This window comes from Solanum stenotomum, chromosome 8 (genome assembly GCF_019186545.1).
Source record: "Solanum stenotomum isolate F172 chromosome 8, ASM1918654v1, whole genome shotgun sequence".
In the NCBI taxonomy this organism is placed as follows: Eukaryota; Viridiplantae; Streptophyta; class Magnoliopsida; order Solanales; family Solanaceae; genus Solanum; species Solanum stenotomum.
The window spans coordinates 46,268,342-46,285,623 of NC_064289.1; the positions used below are offsets into that span (position 1 = coordinate 46,268,342).

At 34.9% G+C, this 17,282-nt stretch overlaps 1 pseudogene; it reads right to left on the reverse strand.

The window, feature by feature from the left end:
- Positions 1-471: 471 nt before the first annotated feature.
- LOC125873842 (uncharacterized) lies at positions 472-10,448 on the reverse strand (annotated as a pseudogene).
- Positions 10,449-17,282: the final 6,834 nt, after the last annotated feature.

Consider the following 17,282-nt stretch of genomic DNA (forward strand, 5'->3'; position numbering starts at 1 on the left):
CTGACTTTTCAAAGCAAATTAAATCATTTTTACTTTAAAAATCATGTGTGAGATGAATTCTTTAATACTTTTATCTAATAAGTGATGTAGTAAAAAAAAATTGAACAAGCTATTCAAAATAAAAGAAATATGGGGCTGATAGTTGGTCATACAAACCTAGACTCTATATAAATAAAATAACTTGTCTGCAAAATAGAAGATTTGCGCATGTTGGTCTAGACTTACATTGGACAATAGGCCTCAACCGCTAGAGCCCATCCAAATCAAACTCAATAACTAATTCAAACATAAAGACCCTGCATATTGTTTTTTCACCAACTTAAAAACTACAATTGAAATCAAATAAAAGACCATGCATACTGTTTTTTTAACTAACAATAGACTGCATATAAAGTAAATAAGAACTCAAATTGCTATTTTGTTTCCAAGGAAACAACACTTGAACTTTTTCACATTCTTTGAAGTTTCTGATCATGGAGTTTCCTCCCCTTCTACTCCTCTTTCTTCTTCTTCTCCTTCTTCATGACCATCATCATCATCTTCTTCTTCTTCCTCCTTATCCTCCTCTAGTTCATTTTGATATCCTCAATAATGATGCTGCCAGTAGAGCAAATTTAATTGCCTACTAAACTGAGAATTCTCACATGTCATTCCCAAATGCAAGCATTTACAATTGACACAAAAAATTCTCCAACACTCAGGACATTCCCTATTCAGATATTCCCTTAGATCATCAACCAGTGTACCCATACAATCCATAAAAGGAAAATCAGTAACTATTGGCGAAGCCAGAACTTCCATTAGTCGAATGGCATCTCTTACTCGCATAATGAAATCAACCGACATTGTTGAATCCATTTCTAAAATTCCATAGCAATCAGAAGCAAGGCACTTCATAGAAATCATCTCATGGATATCCTTATTAATTTTTTTGCCTATATAATTTTGTATGCATTCTTCACAATAACGATGATTGCAATTTGTGCCCAACATCATTGTGTTTGGCAGCGGAAACAGATTTTTACAAATTTCACAAAAAGTATATGAAGATTCCCCCTTTTTAGAATTTTTTTTTATTTAGGTTAAGTGAATTAGGAATAACAGAATACTTGATTTCTACAGGTTTTTTACCAACACCATGATTAAAGCTTGATTCCAAGTTCTTACCTCAATGAAATTAAGCTGAGTAGAAGAGAATTTGTCGCAGTTCGATATTATTATCTCCGCTCTAGTACCCATTTTTATTTTCGGTGACAGCAACGACAACATAATTCAACAAGGTGGGATCAACTTCGATTTCGCCGAAGTCCAAAATTTGTAAATCTCTTGATTTCATTTCAACTTGATTATGCCATCAATGGGTCCCTATATTTCTTTCCCAATATATGCATAAATGTTGTATATAGATACTGTTTTTTTCAGGTTCATGTATTTATATTACTCTTTAGGGTTTATAATATATTTGGATTATACCAAATTTGCAATTATGTGCAATTTGGTATGAAGTATCGAAAGACGTGTATGCCATGTGAAACAGTCAATAAGACCATGCCACACGTTGACATTGTTACAACGTGTCTAATCAAATCAAACACGTATGAAAACATACCGTGTGTACAACTGATGTGTTTGAACTATGAAAAAACATAAACTAAAATTTGATTGGTCAAAACAAATCACTCTAATCACAATATTTCCCACTCAATAGAACTAACATGTTCAAACCAATCAAATATCATCATCCCAACTTCAGCCTAATGAATCAAAAAAATGGTCCTCGTCACATTTATTTCTTCCCAGCACAAGTGACATGTTTCATCCAATAAAAAATTATCATAAAAAAGTTTTCTTGATCATATTTGTTCAACCCTAGCAGAGGTGGCATATTCAAGTTAATCAAATATCGTCATGAGAGTTTCAATTTGATTGGTCAAGAAGAGTTAGTAGTATTTTCCATCTTGACACAAATTACATACTTGAGTCAATCAATATCATCATGTCGACTTTAATATGGTTAAAAAGAGTTTGTCCTTGTCACAATTCTTCCAACCTCCCACTATAATAAGGATTTTCATAATTCAAGAAGTCAAAGGATTCTCATGGATTAAATGTTATAAGTTCTCCATGAAGATCAAGAATGAAGGCAAACTAAATATCTAGGCATTCAAAAAAATCTAATGAAGTCATATCAAATACCCGGGTGTTAAAAAATCATATTCCCTTATTTTTGTCCATCAAAATATTTTTGATGAACCATGTTCAAATCCAACATAAATTCGAAATTAAAAACAAATATCCTTATATTTATATTCGAAGAGAAGGATAAGAGGACTATTAGAGACTATAACACCAATTCTTCTTAAATACAATACCATAAATATTTCTCATTCTTATTATTTACTTGGCATGAACTTTATTGTCTACCACTCATTCCTTTTTCGCCAAGTTGGAAGGTTGTTATGTTCTCATACTTTATGCTAAGTAACTTCGTTGACTTGAGAAAGTAACATTCCCAATATAAAAAGTAAAGGTAAAACAAAACCACAACTATCATATGCCTTGTTAGAAAAATAGATGAAAAAGATATCAAGAAAAAAAGGGAAATAATGAAGTGAACAAACAAGGAGTTATGCTACAGATTTATAAGAAAAGGAAAGTTAATAATGATCACTCGAATAATCATTTTAATTTAAGAGAAAAAAAATAAAAACTTCTATGAAGTAAATAAACCTTAAAAGGAATAATAATATTCTAAACTAATTGCAATATGTGAAGTCTTGAAATCTATCATCAAAAGCACAAGGTGAATGCATGAAAAAAAACTTGAGCGACCATAATGGGGTTTTAGTTATGTTGAAGAACAAATATGTTGAGAGTTGTGGTCCATTCCACAGCGGTAGCAAAAATCATGTCCACACCTACCATAGATTCAAAATTTTCTCAACAGGATATTCGATAAATACTATGTATATTGTTAGTTCAATGTGTATATTTTTTCTTGCCTTATTTCCCAAAACCATTAGCACAACTCTATTGTAGTATCAATTCTTTGTTACAATCTTCATCATATTGTAATGCAAAAGAGCAATTTGACATTCCAACTATGGTTATTACTTTACTTTTAAGTTATCATGTAGAGACATGTTATGAATAATTACTCCCTATGTTGAGATTTTTCTTGTCCTGTGGCTAAATGATAAATATATACACTTTTTAACATACGTTAAGAGAAAAGTATATACATTTTTCATTGTTTACTGCATCAATTATCCAGTCAGTTTGGTCTCTATGTAATAAGAATTTGAGAAGAAGATGATCAAAGATTCAAGCTATTTTCCATATGCTTTGACTTTTTGTTGATTTAGTTTATCTCCTTTTTGTTGGTCTGAATTGTAGGCCTTGTAGCGTTGAGAAGAAGTTTGTCCTATTTAGCCACTATACTCCATAAGAAATTACACATCTTTTAATAATAACGGTTAATAAACACTAAAACTTCAAATCTTTGATCCTAATTTTACTATGGAAAAACTACCTATTAAGACATACCTTACTCCCATATATAGATATTTTGCCTCTACTTTAAAATATTTCATATAATACCACTTTTTAATAACTATACCATATATTTTAAAAAGTTAAATCAGATACACAATCACTTTAAATATGGTATTTAATAATTATCTTAAAACTAGTAAAATTACCCGCGCTTCGCGCAGAATTTTACATCACAAAATTTATAAAATAATACTTAAAACCTATCGGTCATTAAGACTAAAACACTATGTTGTCTTACCTACAAGATTACGTAGTAACGAACATTAATAATATAAAGGAAAATGATAATTATAACATCTTATCATTTATCCTTAAATCAATCATCTTTAATTTAATTTTATAATTTATCCTTTTGCATCCAGAAAGTGTTACTATTTGATATTTTTGGGAAATTAGATGAACATCAGTACGCGATATTAAATTTTCTAATAAATAAGTAATCTCTATCTGTACTAATAAATACTTATAACAATAACTTTACGGAAACATAAACAACAAATTTTAAAACATGTACTCAAAAATAACATTTAATAACGTAAGCATAAATTAATGACCATAAAAAATATACCAAAATCTATAACAATAGAATGAAACAGAAAGGAAAAAAATTGAGCCCACTGATTGCACCATGTTTTAAGGAAATTATTCCCCTCTAGTACCCGAGGTTTAAAGGAATATATGCTCTTAGGATGGAACGATTCTATTCACAACTGTATTGATACAAAAACAATGGTGTTAGCGAGCCACTGAATAGGAGCAAAGTATACAAATATTTAATTGTGCAAAAGACGAAGAAGAAGTTAAGAATTTTCATTGTTTTAAAATGAGAGGAAATCCCTCTATTTATAGACAAAAAGGGTAGTGTGAACAAATGCTTATTGTGCCTTATCGGAATGTCAGAACTCTTTGGAAAAGTTACAACCCTTTAGAAGGTCACAACCATTCATAAAAGTCACAATTTTTTCACAAAAGTCACATTTTTTTCATAAAAGTCGCAACTCTTCATAAAAGTCACAATATTTTATAAAAGTCACATCTTTTCATGAAAGGGGAAGGATATTTTTGGAAATAAATAAATTTAAAAGGAAATTCTTGCTTGTGGTGGCACCACGTAAGTGGGCCTAGGGTTCTCTTTTATATAAATATATGATATGATATATATATATATATATATATATATATCATCAAAAAGTAATTCTAGTATCTATCAAAACATATTTTACATGATTTTTATAAGGAATAAAACTTAACACCTTAAAATTAAAAGAAGTTCTTAAAAACTTACCTTAAAATCATATGCTTTTGATTTCTGAGGTGTGCTAAAATATATGGGCACATCCATTAATTCTGCATCTTCATCACCATAAACGTTATACTGGTTATCCATATTCTAGTAGAAAAAAAAAAGAAATACTTAGTCAGATCTTCTGTAAGACTAAAATATTTTGTTAAATAATAGAGAAGGTTTTCAAAAAAATATGAAAATTGTTAGTTTGATAATAACTTATATTTACGTGTGAAGTAATAACTTAAGAACATAATGAAAGTGCAAGAATACAAAAAAATAGTCAAAGGAAAAGTTGTTTGTCCATTAAATGGATGGATTCAGTAACAAGATCATTTATTGTTGTGGTCATGCATGTCAAATGATTCACTAAATGCACCCACAACATCTAGACCTATCACAAAATATATTAATTTCCACCCATAGAACCAATTATTTTTCTTTTAATGGTCAAACCTAAGATGATCAATCTCTTTTATTAGAATTTTTATCCTTAAAGTAAAAATAAATAAAAACAAATGGTTAGAAAAATAGAGGGGGAAAGTAGAAAAACCATAGATCCATCAAACAAAAAAAAGACTTGTTTCGATTTCTTAGGATTCATTAGACTAGCAATAAAAAATTCCACCTGAATTTTAAATTTCTTTCTAAGAAAATTAATATTTTTTGGAGAAATTAATTTTAAAAACCTAGAGATCTAATCAAATTGTTAAAAGTAGCTGGTACCAGTTCAACGAAATTTCGATCTAGAAAACAATATTTATATGTGTTAATACTTGAAAAAGTTCTTTCTCTTGCACTAATTCAATAACAGTGAATATAGACTTTCCCAAAAAAACAATAGCGCATTAGAAGAAAAAGATCTATTTAGGTCATATCTACTTTTAGGGAATATGATTTAGACTTGAAAAAAAAAAGAGACTAAGATACCTATTTAGCAGATTCAAATGCAACTAGCAATACTTTCACCTTATTCTTCTCTCCTTAGCCTCTGGATTGGAAGTGGTGAAGCCAGGGATCAGTGAGATCGCCCCCAATCAGTTGCTTCTTCAATAATTCTTAAAAGAGTACCCTTTTAATAATTTCAAAAAATGCACGGATTCAATTGGATAAAGAGCTAAACATTACCCTCAACTTACTTTGAGCCATGTGGAAAATAAGTGCAGCATCATCTAACACCCTATAAAAATATGAAAACACCTTTAATTGTTTTTAAACTTGCAAGGAACTTATAAGTGACCAACAAACCCCCCCCCCCCCCGCCCCAAGGCCTAGTCTAAACACATAGGTGCTTCTAAGAGTAAATTTTAAAAACGAAATAAGACATAGCTCCCACCATAATAAAAAAGGAGTAGAGTCTATAAGAGATCATCATCGACTTCAACTATTAAAGATCACGAAATTCCTGCAACTAGACTATGCCAATTGGCATCACAAGGATAGTCTCAGTAAAAACAACACATACTTATAGGCATCATTAGTCAACCCTAGACAACCACACAATATAATATAGATAATCACAAAGACCTGCAATATAAGAGTTACACCACCCCAACTCTCTACTCATATACTCATACTCTTTCCCGGTAAATACTATGACTAAGCACGTCAATTAACTCACCCTAAGGCCTCCCAAGGCTACATGTTATGTTGCAATAATGTCAAATCATAGCCCAACCCTTCTATCACATTAATATCCACGAATACCAGGCCACCACTAGCTCTATAAATCTACTTACTAGTACTTCTCAATTTCTCATGTCAATCCCTGGCCCTTTTAGATCAGTATATAAAACTGGCACCTTAGACTAACTCATCCTTAGCAACTTAACCTATAAGCCATTACAAAACCAAGATCATTATGATTAATAATAGACAACTAGAGGATTGAGTCTCCATAATCTCAATCGTGTAGTAAAGATAATTATGCATAAGAATCCCAAGAATTTATATGAAAATGAATATTTAATTTACCTCCACCCTTAGAAGTGACACATAGACCAGAATTCCAATCCTTACACTTACTTACTGTTAAATTATCCATGTCCCATACGGTCATATAGAAGCTAAAGCTAAGATAAACTCCCTTTCAAAGTAATTCGGACCGCTAAACGGTCTACCATGCAACAATTATATGGTAGGTCTTCTCAAAGAACCCAAAGCATACTGATAGTGTACCGATGTTCTACGTGAGCCATCCTTAGTTAATATACATGCGTGGTACCCGAGCTATTCATAGTTAGTGTACCGGTGTGGTACCCGAGCCTACCAAGAATCACAAATAATCATGCACAGTCACATATAACAATGAGAAATACCACTTGAAAACCACAAGTCACAATAGCAAGTTCATTGAATGAGATTATATGCATGATGTCCTATCATATGTCTTCCTACTATGCATTGCACAAATGATACTACTAACAGTAAACATGTATGCATATATAAACAAGAAACATACAACCATCACCTATATGCATAAACCAATATTTAGCCACTTTTGAGTCCTTACTAGGTGATGCTATTGGGTTCTTGGGTTGCTTTTTCAATGGTTCAAGTTTGTGGAAGGTCGTGGCACTTCAGGAGGCATCCTCAATTCTTTTATTAGTTTCATTACTATTTAGTGTAACTATCATGCTTAAAGGTGTCTGTTTGAATAATTTATTTGAATTGCCACATGGGTGTATCTTCTTGGCTGATGGGATCCTGTTAGATATTAGGTAGATATTTACTTTAAGGTTATTTCATACCTTACCTCGTGTGTTTCTTAGATAGGATTTCTTTTCTGTAACTTCTAGATATTCACTTTTCCACACTTCATTATTGTTATAACTTTCTGTCATGCCCCAAGCCTACCCCCTGGGCAGGACTGGCACTCGAGAACCATTGCTCGCCCAAGCAAACCCTTGTCCTGGCTTAACTTATAGCGGAAGACTTATATAACAAGAAACAATCTCAAAGAACTACGCATGCAATATCTTTAAGAAATATTAGACTTTCTGAAATGGCAACTCAAGTCTTAACATCAACAACTGAAAATGGAAAGACTAAAGAACTATAACTGTCCATATATGAAGCCTCTAAAGCAAAGAAGTATGTCGAGAAAAGACCCCCGATCATCCTAATAAACAAGTACTAAAACAATCAAAAAGGGGTTCTCCGAAAAGCAAAGAGGCTCACCAACAAATTCTGAGTGCTCAACTGGATCAACGAGGCGCTAGATGCTGATTCTAGTTACCTGTATCAGCATCACAAAACTATGCAGGCCAAATGGCGTCAGTACATTGAATGTACGAGTATGGGATGGGAAAACTAAACATGGCATAAGCTTGAAAAGAATCTGAAGAGAACACTTACCTTAGCTTTACTCAACTCATGGATACTCAACTCAAATGCAAAGTAAAACAACAATAAAGGTTCAGTTTATACAAAACATTTAAAACACTAGGTAGCAACTGAATGGAATAAAGAAATACAATAACAACTCACTTTACATATAAAGTAATATTATACTATGGGAGTTTCTCTAATTGATAACCATCACTATGAGCTAAAATGGTGATACTACGTCTCGCCCACGCTGCCAAAATTGTCCTATACCTTGCCGTAATATAGAACGCCTCAACTAAGTGGATCCACTAGTATATGGTAAAAAGCACCAAGGAATCGTCTAAAAAGTATTACCCTTTCTTACCCACGATGGCTACATGGTTTATGGAGACTTGAGTTATTGTGAACTCGTTCCCATATTCGTGCTCAATAATACTCCCAAAATATACTCAGCTCATATGTTTTAAAAAACAAACTCTTTTTGTGGTTTGAGATATTTACTCAAAAACTAGCTCAAAAGCTCTCTTGGAAATCAGTGTTTCCTTTCTTGTTTTAATTTGAATGCATTTGAACTGTTGGGAATACTTAGTTCCTGTATAATCTTTTAAAGAAATGAACTTTACTCTTACTCTATATTAACCGGCCAAACCCAAAAAGCTTCTAATAACGGAAGGAGTTAGAGGTCTAGGCCAACTCTTGATCGCATCTGTTTTCTAAGGATCTACCTCAATCCCCTTGCTTGACACAATATGAACAAGGAAATCTATGGACCTTAACCAAAATTCACACTTGCTAAACTTTGCAAAAAGTTGTTGGTCCTTAAGAACTTGCAATACATTCCTCAAATGATCAACATGCTCATTCTCACTCCTTGAATAGATCAAAATATTATGAATAAACACAATCACAAATATGTCTAGGTATTGCGTAAACACTCTATTCATCAAGTGCATAAACACTGCCGGAGAATTAGTTAAGCGAAACGACATCACTAGGAATTCATAATAACCATACCGAGTTCGGAAAGCCGTCTTGGTAATATCAACCCCTCTCACCCTTAATTGGTGATAACCCGTATGAAGATCAATCTTAGAGAAATAACTTGCCCCTTGAAGTTGGTCAAGCAAGTCATCAATTTTTGATAGAGGTTACTTGTTCTTAATGGTCACTTTATTTAATTGACGATAATCAATGCACATTTGGAGAGACTCATCTTTCTGTATAATAAATAACACCGGAGCACCCCATGGAGAGATACTCAGTCGGATGAAGCCCTTATCCAATAAGTCTTTTAACTTTTCTTTAAACTCTTTTAACTCAACCAAAGCCATTCTATAATGAGGAATAAATATAGGTTGCGAATTTGGGAGAAAGTTAATACAAAAGTCTACTTCCCGCTCGGGAGGAATACCGGGTAAGTCATCTGGGAATACTTCCGGTAACTAATTTGCAATGGGGACCGACTTAAGAGTATGGGTTTTAGAATCTGCATCTCTCATGTTAACAAGATGGTAAAATCAACCTTTCGAAATCATCTTTCTAGCTTTAAGGTAGGACACAAATTGACCTCTAGGGATAGAATTTCCCCCCTTCCACTCTAAGATAGGCTCATTTGGAAACTGAAACTTGACCACACGAGTTCTACAATCTACAGAAGCATAACATTTATGCAACCAATCCATAGCCAAGATAACATCAAAGTCTAACATGTCAAGCTCTACCTAATCAACAAGATTAACTCTATGGGATAAGGAAACGGGACATCCTCTATAGACCCTCTTAGCCACAACAGAATCATCAACATGAGTAGAGACGAAAAAAGGTTCTAATAACATTTCTGGAGGAACATCAAATCCTCATTGCCACATAGGGCGTCACAAAATATAAAGTAGGTTCTAATAGCATTTCCGGAGGAACATCGAACCTCATTGCCACATAGGGCGTCCAAAAAAGCATACACATCAATAAGATTAACTTTTAACATACCGGTTACTACATCCGAGGAGATCTCTTGGTCACCTTGGGTTTGGAGAGCATAAAAATGGTTTTTCTTTGGAACATTGGAGTTTGAACCACTAGGAGGAAGTTTCTTGCCCTCTCTTCCTTTAGCCGTTAGTGTTGGGAAATTCCTCAATTGATGACCACTCTTACCACAACCAAAACAAACATCCGTGCCGACTAGGCTCTTACCATCATATTTCTTCCCACATTTCACACAGGTAGGCCTTGCCATAAAAGATCCACTACCATTACCTCCTTGAGGTTTAGGGTTAGACATCTTATCCTTGTTGTCCCTTGGAGGAGCATTTTAGGAACCTTGACCGGAAAATCTTTTTTTGAACCTAGGTCGACCTTGTCCATCGGACCATGCATTAGAGAAGTTCCCATCATCGGTCCTACCGCCTTTTACCTCCCTATTCTTTTCCTTGAGTTTTGATTCCTCAATTTGTTAGGCGTACACCATAATACGTGAGATATCATGTTGTATCATTGCCATGCGACATTCTTTTTCTACCATGTCTAACATGCCCGACAAAAACCTACTCATCTTAGCCCTTGAATCCACCATCATAGTTGGACCATACTTGGACAATTGAGTGAACCTTAGGGCATACTCCTTCACACTCATACTTCCTTAACGAAGGTTAATGATCTCTTGCACCTTTGCTTCCCTCAACTCTAGGGGAAAGAACTTATCAAGAAATGTTGATTTAAGCAATTTCCACTCTACGGGATCCGCTCCCACCGGTCTCTCTCCCTCCCATTGATCATACCACACTTGAGAAACATCTTTCAATTGGTAAGCGGCTCACTCCACCTTGTCTTCCGAAGTCATCACCATAATAGCAAGTACCTCGTAGGCCTCGTCGATAAACCTTTGAGGATCCTCTTCCACTTTGGAGCCATGAAATTCCGGAGGGTTCATTCTTGCAAAGTCCCTCACTCATGACGCCGCCGAATTCACATTAGGGTTCACGAGAGCAATCACCTTTCTATTGACTTGAGCCAAAACTTGAAGAGTAACCCGATTTACATTGTCTTCCTCATTCCTTCTAGTGAACGTCCTTCGAGTAGTACTATCATGTAGACCATTGAGTAGGGATTAGAAGAAAAACTTTATAGAGTTAAAATCTATCGCATGACTTGAGAGTAATGAAAGAATTGGAATTTCCTAAACATCTTGTAGCTTCTCATACATCAATGTTGCGTGCTTCACACTCATTGACAAGGATTTACTAGATTTGGCTTAAAAGACATCATACTAGGATCATTTTAAACCTTGTGCTCTAATTACCAAGTTTGTTACGACTCAGGGGTACCCCCTAGATGTAATATGGCATATAGAACCCCAAAGGACTCCATACTAGCCACTTAGTCCTCATAATATAAGCAATAGAACAATAAGAGTATAAACACAATTCAATTCTAATATTTTCATAAACGAAAGAAGAAGTCTAGACACTAAGTCCCAACATAGCCATTTATACAATGTTCGAATAAAATAGGGCCAAGCCCATACAATATGTCCAAAAAGGGAAATACATGAACGAAACTACAACATGACAAAAAAATGTCCTCGAACCATGAGGACTCACTTAAAATCTAAGAAGATACACTAGTCCAAGTTTTAGCCACTAGAATGATCACCTCGAGAACTGGACCCTACACATGGGGAAATATAGGCAAAGTAGGCATTAGTATAAAAAATGCACTTAGTATGATAGTCATGCATAAATACATTGAAAACATGTAAAAAGGGACATTTCATTTGAAAGAATGCAATTTACCAAGTTTAAACATCATTATAAAGATAGTGAAAAGCATGATTCATAAACATAGCCAATACATTGATATTATAACATAAGAGAAACACTTCATAAATAACCTCAAAGCATACTTGTGCAATGCATGGATAAGACCCCATAAATCTCACCTATGCTAAGTAAACCTCCGTAGTACATCATTCATATTCCTCATCATTAAGACCTTGAAAACTCATATAAAAGCTTCTCGAGTAACCATAATTCATAATACATGTTCTTGTTCTTGTTGTTGAGGGAATAAGCTTTAACTGACATGAGACCATGTAAGCTATACATGATCACCCGGTGTTACCCACACCGAAAAGGGTTGTCCTACTTTCCTAAGGTAAGACCATAATTTGTTAGCTTAGGTGGATCCACCAGCTAAATATCCTATTGGGGCACGTAATTTATGAGATAAGGAGATTGTTACTAGAAACACAACCTTTTTATTGGGGGATCTTCCATGTTAAGAGATTGCTTCTAGAACCCCGACCTTTCACGAGAGAGAGCTTCCATCTCATATTCAATATCCACTCGGTGCTAAGCATTAATCCCATAGAGTACTTATTAAATCATAACTTGTTTCATGGAGGGATGTCTTTGACAATCAACCCAACTTAGTTCATTAGGATAACTCTTGGATAATGGGTGAGAAAACCTTTCATATCATGTCCACATGTAAGTATTAGATTCAATTAGGTGAGAAAGCCTTTCAACTTAGAATCTTTATTATGTGAGAAAACCTTTCACATCATGTTCATTATGTGTTCATGAGAATAGACTTTCAATCAACACAAAAACATTATCATAATCATGGACACTTCACTCTCAAAGTGTTCTTAAACCATGTACATAAATTTCATAAAACATGCATAATACTCATACCTTGCCCTTTCATGGTTCAAAGCTCATATCATGTCAACACATCTAGAATTCAATACATTATACATGGATACTTTCATAATTCAAGTAAACCAATTACTACATGCATAATTTCATAACATTCTTCTTTCATCAACAAAGACCCACATCCGAAGATCATAATTGAGAAATATGGGGGTTTCATGGGTTCTTAGGGATAAAAACATGAAAACCATAAGTAAATCATCAATTCATACATAATATAACATAATTCAATCATTAGAATCTATTTTGAAAGGAACCCATGACTTTGTAATCAAACCCTAAGTTTTGGGCATTTCTACCTTTGAAATTGGGATTTTGAAGGGGCTCCATGGATGAAGAGAAACTATACCTTAATTTGGTGTCGAACCTTGCTTCTTGAACCCTAGCTCCAACTTCCTTCTTCTCCTTCTTCTTCTTCCTCTAGTTCTGGTTTTAGGAATAATGAGTTCAATGACTTAATTTAGGGGTCTAAAATCCTTAAATAGGTGATCTAAATTAGGCTAAAATGACACCACTTAATATTAATTAAAACCGGAAAGACCCAAAATACCCCTAAACTTAAACCCCAAAATTGCTCCCAGGTCACCATCCATGAGACCACACTGACAGGCCGTGGTTGGACCCATGGTCCATGCTGGTGAACTATGGTTTGGGTTCTGGGAGTATGAATTTTGGGTTTGGACTTATGGCCCCACCCACGAGGCGTGGACGCACCCACGGGGGGTGGACGCACCCACGGGGCATGGGTCCTACCGCGGTTCACTATTTTTGGGCAGTTTCTAGGGGTCCTTCTCAAGGGCCAATGTTGGGTCCTTGAGGGGTAATACCTTAACTTTCTAACACGAAATCCTCTATTTTTAGTATGGAGAGTTACATTCATGACTCTAACCCTCATGTTAAGCTCTAGTTTAGCCACTAATTTCCTTTGTGTTACAAGAGGGGTCTTCTGGACTTACGTTGGCATGTAGTTCTTGGACTTTGAGGGTACACTAAACCCTAGTCCTACTTCGTGCTAAGTCTACTCCGAACTGAATGTAAAGACAAAATTCAACAGAAGTACTGAGTAACTCAAAATGCGGACATGCTATATGAGAATGCAATATAAATATACTGAAAGATATGGTATTCGAGTTCTGAAGCATGATTTTCTTACTGATCTGCTGAGCAAGTATAATTCATGAGTGTTGATAGTTATCACATGCTAAAGCTCTGAATTCTATTGATGTAACTATGCAAATATTCCAAAATACATGTTATTTAGATCGTGGAAACTAAAGCAGCTAAAGTCACAATGAATCTCCAAGATTTTGGAAAACCTACATTTATGTGAACTTGAAGAACTGACTAGATTCTAGGGACAAAATGGGTGAAAGGAACCCACTAGTGAAATCTCACATACTTGGTGTCGAAAACTACGGAGAAATCCTTCGGATTTCGGGGCTGAATTTGAAGAAGACCACTTCTTTTTCTTGGGAAACCTATCGTTTCTTTTCTCTTCTTTTCATTGTAAGTTAGATGATTATAAGAGAATGAAGATGCTGGGTAGTTTCTGGTTAGATTATAAGGCTTACACTAAGTAAAAATTGTTGGGTATGTAGCAAGAGTTAATGGGAAATTGAGGGAAGGTGAAAGAGGAACTTGGAAAAAGTTGGGAACTTGAAAAAGTTGAGAACTTGAAAAGTCCTCTTATGCTTTATTGAAAAGACATTGAAAAGACATTTGTCCCTCATCGGTGGTGGAAAGAAAAATAAGAGAGTTTAAATATAGAAACACTCCTATTAATTGTTAAAAGGGTTGGAAAGAGGAACCCGCCTCGCGCCGTCGTCGTCGTCGCTCGACTTCGGCTTTGCCTTTGGCTTTGGATTTGGATTTGGATTTGGAAAAATGATCGATCGAGAGATTATTTTTTGGACAAAGTTTGTTTTAATTATTTTAGTTAATTAATTATTTAATTAAATTAAATTAAATGGCCAACGCTTTAATTAGTTAATTAACTGATTCAATTAATTAGTTAATTGACCCGACCCGACCCGGATCCACGCGCGACCCATTTTATTTAAATCTTTCCCGTTTTTATTTAAATTTCCCGCAATGACTATTCTGAAAGGTTGCAACTTTCAGAAACAGTCATGACCGTTTGAAAGGTTGCAAACTTTCATGAATGGTCGTGTGGATTTTGAAATGATTGCAACCTTTTGGAATCAGTTCCTCTTGCCTATAAATACATTGATTCTTCAGATTTATTCCTTACGAATTTTTCTGATTTCTTCTTCTTCTTCTGCACAAAATTTCTTCATGTACTCTACTGCTGTTGAGTGGTTCGCTGACACCAGCGTTTTGTGTATCAATACACTGGTGATTGAGATCATTCTATCCTGGGAGGACATATTCCAAATCAAACCTCGGATACTAGAGGGGAATAATTTCCTTAAGGGGACACTGTGCATTCAGTGGGCTTGATCTTTTTCTAATTCTGCTTTTTCAGATTGTGGTACGTTTATTACAAATTTTATTTTTGTCAACTAATTTCTGTTCATCTATTCTTACTGGTTTATTAAACTTTGGTTACTTCGTGTTTCTGCAAAGTTTATTGAAATCAGTAATTCTGATTTTTTTATACACAGATTGATAACAATCTTAAGGAAATTATTTTTTATACATTTTAATCTGTGTTTCTGGTGGAGAGAAAAACCTTTTTGGTTTTATACTCCTGTTAAGTTTGCAACTTAATTTATTGCTTACTGAGTCATTTGTATCAAATTCTGTTTGTTACAGATTCTGAAATGGCTAATGACAATGTTACAGTGGCTGTTGCTGCACCAACCCGAACTGAAGTACCACCAGCAGAGAAACCGGGAAAATTCTCTGGTGTGAATTTCAAAGGATGGCAGCAACGGGTATTTTTCTGGCTTACCATTCTTGGTCTGCAGAAATTTACCAATGAAGTAACTCCAGTGCCTTCTGCTGAAATACCAGACAGACAAAAATTCATGATTATTAAAGCATGGAAACAGGCAGACTTCCTATGTAAGGGCTACATTTTGAGTGCATTAGAGGATGACTTATATAATGTCTATAGTGCAATGACAACTTCGAAAGAATTGTGGGATGCACTTGAGAAGAAATATAAGACAGAAGATGCATGCTTGAAAAAGTTTGTGGTCGCAAAGTTTTTAGACTATAAAATGTCAGATAGTAAAACTGTTGGATCACAAGTGCAAGAACTTCAACTTATTTTCCATGATCTGATTGTTGAAGATATGGTAGTAAATGAAGTGTTTCAAGTGGCTGCAATGATCGAGAAGTTTCCTCCTTCGTGGAATGACTTCAAGAATTATTTAAAGCACAAACGTAAAGAAATGAAGCTTGAAGATCTTGTGATTCGACTCAAGATTGAGGAAGATAACAAAACCGCCGAAAAGAAGTCTCGTAAGAGTTCGACAGTAATTGGAGTTAATATTGTTGAAGAAGCTCCTACCAAAGACAAGAAAAGAAAGAGGTCCAATGGACAGAAGTCAGAACAGGCCAAGAAAAAGTTCAAGGGCAACTGTTACAATTGTGGTAAGGCTGGTCACAAGTCTTCTGACTGTCGTGCTCCAAGAAAGGACAAAGACAAAGACAAAGGCAAAGGCAAAAGTCAACAAACATCGTGGAAGAGATGGAAGATGCAGATGACCTGTGTGCAATGATCTCAGAGTGCAACTTAGTTGGAAATCCCAAGGAGTGGTTTCTTGACTCAGGTGCCACTCGACATATTTGCTCTGCGAAAGAAGCCTTTGCAACTACACTCCTGCTGAGGTTGATGAAGATTTGTTCATGGGAAACACAGCAACAGCAAGGATTGCAGGAACTGGGAAAGTAATGTTGAAGATGACATCCGGCAAGGTGTTGACTCTGAACAACGTTCTGCACGTTCCTACTATTAGGAAGAATTTAGTTTCTGCTGCACTGCTCGTTAAAAACGGGTTCAAGTGTGTCCTAGTTAGTGACAAAGTTGTAATAAGTAAGAATGAGATGTTCTTAGGAAAAGGCTACCTCACTGAGGGCCTCTTCAAACTGAATGAAATGGTTGTTGACAGTATTAATAAGAATTCTGCTTCTGTTTACTTATTGGAGTCAAATGATTTATGACATGCCCGTTTGGGACATGTAAATTACAAAGCCTTGCGGAAATTGGTTACTTTAGAAGTATTGCCTGATTTTAAATGCGATAAATCGAAATGCGAAATTTGTGTGGAAAGTAAGTTTGTTAAACATCCTTATAAGTCTGTTGAAAGAAATTCAAAACCTTTAGACTTAATTCACACAGATATATGTGATATGAAGTCGACACCATCTCGTGGTGGGAAAAAGTATTTTATAACTTTTATTGACGATTGCACTCGATTTTGTTATGTATA